The following is a 7,801-nucleotide window of genomic DNA, read 5'->3' as shown; positions in this document are numbered from 1 at the left end:
ATATTTATAAATATCACAAAGAAAAAATACCAATGATTTTTTTTGCTTTATACTTATTTATGTTATATAATAATTAAAATCTGTGTTTTGTCTATTTTGGGGGCCACTTGCAATATCCTCACGGCCCACCAGTGCTCCCCGGTCCACAGGTTGAGAATCACTGCTGTAGAGGACACTGTGGCATTGATAAACTTTTCTTGTCCCTCCATGACAGTCAGGTCAGTGGTTAAGGCGTGGACAGGAAGGAATCATGAGTATACAGGTTGGATTGCAAGAGAAGTGGAGAAGTGCCTTTCTGAGCACTCCTCTCTATACTGGGTTTTAAATAGTCTTGCGTAGCCAGACAACTATTCCACAATCTCTGAATGCTATATAGAGCAGGGGTTCCCAAACCTTTATGTCTCTGGGCACCCCATGAATATTTGTTTTAATCCGAGGCACCCCTACATTATAATTTTCACTCCCAGCACCTTATAGCATATTGTCGTTGTCAGGTGGAAACCTTGTATGTCCAAAACCGTTCGTTTTGTATTTATCATCTATAAAATGTACTAAACTAGTGAAAACAGCAGATCTACAAGCACACAACTAGATCGACTGTTTTCACTAGTTTTGTGCGACAGTCTTGTATGATGAAGCAGGGCTTTGCTTTACCAAAAGACGTACACTAGGGATGCGAAGATATACCGGTACGGATCGTAATCGCGATACAAACGTGCGCGATACGAGTGAATCGGTTCATTCAGGGTGGATCGGTACAATTGACGGCTGGAATCGTGATGTATCGTATCGTGAGTGACCTGGATCGGTACATTCCACGGTTGGATCGGTTTTTGCATTCTATACTGTGTTTCCGAGGCGCATTGAATTCCCCATCAGCCCTCCCCCCAAAAAGCACTTGTAGCGACTCTACAGATATGCGTCTTTTACAGCAGCACTGAGCTGCTCAGCGGAGCGCAGTGAACACCCGACCCGACGGAATGCAGAGACAGACAGACAGCACTCGTGAGCCCACTGGTTAAACATGCAAGATTAGTACCACGTTTAGCTTTATAACATCCCTGTCCAATGTTCGCTGATGTGATCCGTTGTTGTGTCACTGGACTGGAGCACGCTGCGTGATATTATGATCCACATTCCACACCCGTTTGTTCTTCTTGTCGAGTCTGCGACGGAATTGATTTAAACAAAGCAGAAGCTTCCACGCTTTAACTACACACACGTATGAACTACAACAACGATACTGGGCGTGCAGCTAGCGATTAAAACAAATTATTTGACACTGTTTCACAACTTGTTACTGTAGCAGGCAGAACACTCTTCTGCTGCTGCTGTTCCCTCTGCAAAGAGAGGCTGGAGCCTGATTTATACTTGGCAGCTCGACGGTGTCGCGCACGCACCTAAATAGCAGACCTACAAGCTCACAACGCAACGCGTTGTGACTCAAATATCTACGTTTTGAAACATTTTGGCTAGAAATGGCAAAATCCTAGATTATATTCATACAATATAATAATAATACAGGTCAAGGATCCTTAACTGAGAAGAGAGAGATCAAGCAGGGACCCCCACTGTAGGCTATTTTAGACTACTGTAGGCTATTATATAAAACTGTTGCAGATTAAAACTTGTCAGAGACTTGTTTGACAGCACTATTTCATCAGTGACATTAATACATTACCATGTTGTGTTTATTTGTTCACACATTATCTTTTCTATTAATATGATGGATTTATGTTATTCATTATAATCCATGAATTATTATCTCTTAAACCCTCAATAAGTGTTAATGTATTGGCTAATGTTCCCCCATAGGGGTTCAATTGGTTACTGTAAAAACTAACTATTAATATTTGGCCGCCTCACATAACTCTGAGGACCCTAGGGGTCCCTGACCACCTGTTGAGGATGTAATGATATATAATAATGATATAGTATTAATCAAACAATTTTACCAGCCAGCAAGGAGTGTTCTCCCAGATTTCAATAAGTTGGATTGTTAGACAGAGCCTAGTACTACAGTGAAACAATAAATTGTTTGGAAATTAAATGTAATGCATTTTTAGTAATTTTTTTGGGGGGAAATTTACATGGGCTTTAATATAAATCCTTTGCATTGTGTTGAATCGCACCGAATCGTGAATCGTATCGCATCGTAAGGACCAGGGGTGTATCGCGAAGTATCGTGAATCATATCGCATCGTATCAGGGTCAGGGGTGTATCGTGATGTATCGTATCGGCAAGATTTCAATGTATCGCAATTATATCGTATCGCTGGGAGTGTATCGTGATGCGTATCGTATCGCCTCAGTGGTCGAGATTCACATCCCTAACGTACACATTTGAAACTTGGAGATACAAGGATTCTGCCCGACAATGACAATATTTTAGTGATTATGTTGCAAGGGAAACGTTGAGATAATAGCCATTTTCGTTAGAACTGACTGAAAATAACTTTGTAATTCAAGTTTAAAATTAGACTAAATAAATTCCAAATTTTATCAAATTATCTCTTGCCCCGTCACCCACTTTGAAAATATATAGATAGATAGATATAGAGTATGGAACTACACCAAAATCCGAGTAACGGAAGCAGGCATTTCTGTTCATGAAAATATATTTAAAAATATCATTTCCGCTAAGCAGCAAGCTAAATATGCTTAGATGATTTTGATTTATATTTGGATAAATGGGCGTGAATGTGAAAACAAAACGGAAGTGGGGAGGAGGCTTCACATCCACTTTATCGATTCTCATGCCGAATAACTCATGATTAGAACTTCGTCTCCCAGACTATATGACGGGAACATTTGTAAATTGTGGGAGGCAACATTCTGGCCACGCGAGACTAGATTTTAAATAAAGAACGGGCCACTTATGAGATCCCAAGAGTGAAAGACAGAGGAAAGGCACAGGTATATGACATGGATTGGCAAGGTTTAAGACAGGGGTGCCCAACCTTTTTTGAACCAAGGTCTACTTTAAAATTTGCCACCTAGCTGAGGTCTACCAGCCCAAAATGTACCGTAACACCCATTCAATATACACGTGAAAAACAGAAAATATTAATAGGGATTATAACAGTGTACTCACTGTACTGTACTCATACTGTATAGTAGGAATTGTAATTGAATGGAACGATTGCAACTTCTCACATTGGGCATACAGACAGCATGACCATTTATTGCACACTCTGCATACACACTGACAACGCACTCACACAAAACATGTGGATTATGTCAAAAGTCACTGATAGTTCTCTTTTCTTTATATATTTTTTTTCTTTTTCTTTTTTATATTTTTTTTTTTTTTTTTTTTTTTTTGTCCTTTATTCCATGTCAGTCTCTACCTTAGTGGGAAACCTGGCACTGGGAAGAGGAGGCTAGTTTGTCAAAGTCAGGGTCGTATGAGCTGGTTGCAAGTTTTAGGCAGGCCACAAGGTGCTCATCTGTCATTGTAGCTCTGTACTTTGACTTGATGAACTTCATGTGAGAAAAAGCAGGTAGGTTGATCCAAATAAAGCAGTTATGTTCATGGCACATGAGGTTGGGATACTTTTCAGACATCAATAGCTCCCAGAACTCTCCCTTAGTCCCTAGCTGTGTTGCCCTGGATTTAATTTCGATGTCATTTTGAAGTTTGATGATCTCGTCCTCCACAGCAGAGCTGTCCAGGTTACACAGTGAGGCCACTTTGGATGTGATGTCATCCACATCCACATTTCCAAATGGAAAACACATGTAGCTTGCAACAGGTTCTATAGCTGCAAAGTCTGTGAAGCGCCTATCAAACTCTGATGCTTTCAACTTGCTCCGCATAACGTGTGCAATCAGGCTGTGCTGTGTCCCCAGCCTGACGTTGAACTTCAGCTTGCATGTGAGGAAAGTTGCGCAGGTCACTGTGCCGCAGCCGTCTTGCCCACATTTCTATTCTGCTTTTAAACCCGTTCACTGAGCTGATCATGTTTATCACACATTTATTCTTTCCCTGCAATTCTAAATTCAGGTCATTTAGCCCGCCAGTGAGATCGGTTAAAAATGCCAAATCCAAAAGCCATGTGTTGTCCTCTAGCTGTGTATATTCCACATGTTTACCAAGCTTGAGAAACTCTTTAATTTCAGGCAGCAACTCGCTGAATCTGTCAAGAAATGTACCTCTGCTCAGCCACCTTACATCCGTGTGCAGCAGCAGGTCTGTGTGCTCTCTCTCTGTCTCCTCCATGTGAGCACGGAACAGCCTCCTCTGTAAGCCCCGTGCCCTCACAGAGCACACGATCTTCATAGCGATCTCCATCACTTCCTTCATGTTTAGAATTTTACCACACAGCGCTTGTTGGTGTATTATGCAATGGTAATTATGGAAGTCCGGGAAAGCATCGCTTTTTTTGCACAGTGAAACGAAACCGTTATTACGGCCAACCATAGAAGGGGCCCCATCTGTTGTAATGGAGATGAGTTTATGAAGGGGCAGTTGGCTCTCATTAGCGAACTCCATGAAGGTGTGAAATATATCCTCACCTCTGGTGGTTCCTTTGAGAGGCAATATGGTGATCAGCTCTTCTTTTGCACTCATGTCTTCAAAGACCATTCTAATGAAAATGCATAGCTGTGCCACATCAATCATATCAGTAGATTCATCGAACTGAAGGGAAAAACACTCACAACTGTTGACGTCCTTCTTGAGTTGTGAATGAAGATCTTCGGACATGTCCTCACAGCGCCGGGTGACAGTATTCCGTGACAGTTGCATGTCTTTGACGGCATTCATAATCTCACGTTTATTCTCGAAACCAGCGAAGAGTGACTCGGCAGCCACAGTAAACGCATCTTTTACAAATTCACCGCCTATGAAGGATTTTTTCTTTTTAGCGAGAACGTGGCTGACACGATAAGATGCGACTGTAGCAGCTTGTGCCTTGGTGATGGGCCTCGTAAAAGTCGCCTGTTGCTCTCCTAATCCATCCTTCAGCTTCTGTAATTGTGTCTTTCGTAGGGCTGTTTTGGGGGGGAATTTCTCCTCGTACTTCAAGTTCTTGTGCGTCGCATAGTGGCGCTCCAAATTGCCTTTTTTCGGCAGAGCCACGCTTGCCTTGCAGATCAAACAGATTGTTTTTTCTTTTAAATAAACAAAAAAGTAATCCTCCTCCCATTCTTTGTGGAAATGGTACGTTTTGGGTCTCTTGGCTTGCGCTTGTGCCATTTTTGTGTTTCTCAAAAACAGCTGTCTTCCTTATCGCTCGGACACAACAACTACTTCCCACAACAAAAAGCACCGGGCCGGTGACCTGTGAGTGAACCTGTGATCGACCAATGATAGCTCCCAATTCTTAATTTATTCACGTGCAGAAGCCCCCCCCCCCCTCCCTCCCCGATGTACAAGCAAACAACATGATGGAATCAATGCATAGTGAACTTGTAGAGAGCTTGTAGATCTGCTATTTTCGGTACAGTACAGACACACTACTACACGTTGAGTTGAGTTCAGTCAACATCATCCACTCGCTCGGAGTCGTTTCACTGAAACGCCCGATATATGTCCTCCCCCCCGAATTAATAAATTATTTATTTGAAATTATCTCGCGGTCCACTGGTAACCAGCCCGCGATCTACCGGTCGACCGCGATCGACTGGTTGGGCACCCCTGGCGTAGGTTAACATTTAGGAAAAGGAATGAAAGAACAGAGCCAGTGTTGTTTTATTTTATTTTCCTTATAGAACGTTTATTTGTAAATCTACGTCTGTGTGTCTGCGCTGACGTCATCCAATACTAAAACCGTAAAAAAAAAAAAAAAAAAAAAAAGTGGCGAAGTGGACGCAAACCTCTAGTAAATAGAATAAGGTAAATATCAATGTATTTATTTATTTGAGCATTTCACTTAAATGTGCACGCAAACATAATTAAAAAGAAAAAATCTTCAATGAACATAATTAATAAAAGAATGCACAATTTACCGGAACATTAAGAACAAAACCAGACCAAAAGTGCAAATAACTAAGAACACACCAAACTGAAAGTGCAGGTGACATAAAGTGCAACACAAGCATCACACCATATTCACACAATCGTAACAAAAGTATTACTATGTGGATAATACAGAAAGACACAGAACAAGCACAACACAAAAACAAACCCTGTTTAGGCCTGCTCAAGGTGCACATATCAGCACTACCATCCCTACATCATCCTAGGTATGCTCCTTTTCCCCTCTACTCCAAAACTCTTCACCGACAATAGCCAATGTACAGTATGTGTTCATGTATGTGTTGATGTGTGTCAGTCAGTCCCGCCTCATGTCACGCTCCATATACAGTATGGCCAAGACAGAACTCACGTCACAGCAACCACACTTGGAAATGAATTCTGTCCTTGTCCCTTTTATGCCCATTATGGAGATCCCTGATGTCATCAATATTAAGCCCATACCTGGGAATGCCCATATATGGACATATTGTGTCAGTCTCATGTTAACCAGTGTGGTTGATGCGAGTCACACTTGCAAATGAATTCCGTCCTTGTCCCTTTTATGCCCGTAGGCCTATTATGTCATCAATATTAAGCACATATCTGGGAATATGTCACTATCTTGTTTCAGTGGGACCTCGCCCTTAGGGAATCTTACTGGTATAATATACTCTAAATAATTGTATACTGCGTTAACTCGACCAATATGATGTTTTCACCTTCTGAGGGTCTTTGGTGGTCAGTAGGCGTAACTAGGATTTAACCCATTTTAAATCTAGTTATGCCAATCGACCACCAAAGGACCTCAGGTGAGAGTTTGTCCGAAACTGTCTCTGTCCAAACTCCTTTTTTTTGGTCAAACATGGGTAACTTTAATAACGCTGTCATTATGAAAAACACTTTTCTATTAAAATTGGTTTTAAGTAAACACAAAACAATTCCGTTTGACTTGGAGAATATCACAACAGATACAACAATTCATCCAACCTAAACTAAATTAAACTGACAACCTAGTTCAACAGATGATGTAAAGATCTAATCTACCATGGTCAGGTTTTTCAACAGATGATGTAAAGAAGATCTAATCTACCATGGTCAGGTTTTTCAACATCAATGTGCATACACAGGAGACCATAATGGATTTTAAATGTCCATAATTCTGTGTGGTGCTAACAAATCAAAGACATGTTTATATACATTAGAGACATTAGAGGCCTAAAGTTAGAGAATAGCAGTGATGATGAAACCAGACAAGGAGGGGCTGGTGTGGCTTCTCTGTGACATCATGTTGATGGAGTCATATATTGATGGTTTCATGACATCAGTCATGTCCAAATATGGATTTTGGGGCTCCCTCCCAGGCTCAGCGTGTTTACATGTGTAGCGAATGAATGTGTGACTAGAAATGCTGTGTTTGTTTGTGTGCCCTAGCAAGCGTATACTTAACTTGGTTGTAAAGTTTGGTAAGTGCTTTGCAAGTGTAACATGAGTGCTGTAGCTACTTGCGCCAGCAGAGTGCGCAAGTACTGCGTTCAGTCGCGTATCCATTCCGTGTCTGTCTGTGTTTCTGCCCGTAGTCAATCAGGGAACAATGTCTGGTGATGTCACCATAATCAGCCAATGAGGGACCATCATTCTTGGTGGCGTCACCATCAACAAGTGTCACCTGATATAAATAACAAGGCACGCTCTGCTGGCGCACAAGTCGGCCATACATGAACACGAGTGCACAGGACGTAAGTTGTCACCTCGATAGAGTGCAGTCTAGTTACTTCATTAGCTTTGACTGTTAACTGCTCATTAGACAACGAAAAACAGCCATTGTGTTAACGCAAGTCA

Source organism: Nannobrachium achirus (assembly GCF_963921795.1).
Source record: "Nannobrachium achirus genome assembly, chromosome: 3".
Classification (NCBI taxonomy): domain Eukaryota; kingdom Metazoa; phylum Chordata; class Actinopteri; order Myctophiformes; family Myctophidae; genus Nannobrachium; species Nannobrachium achirus.
This window is presented reverse-complemented; position numbering follows the sequence as displayed.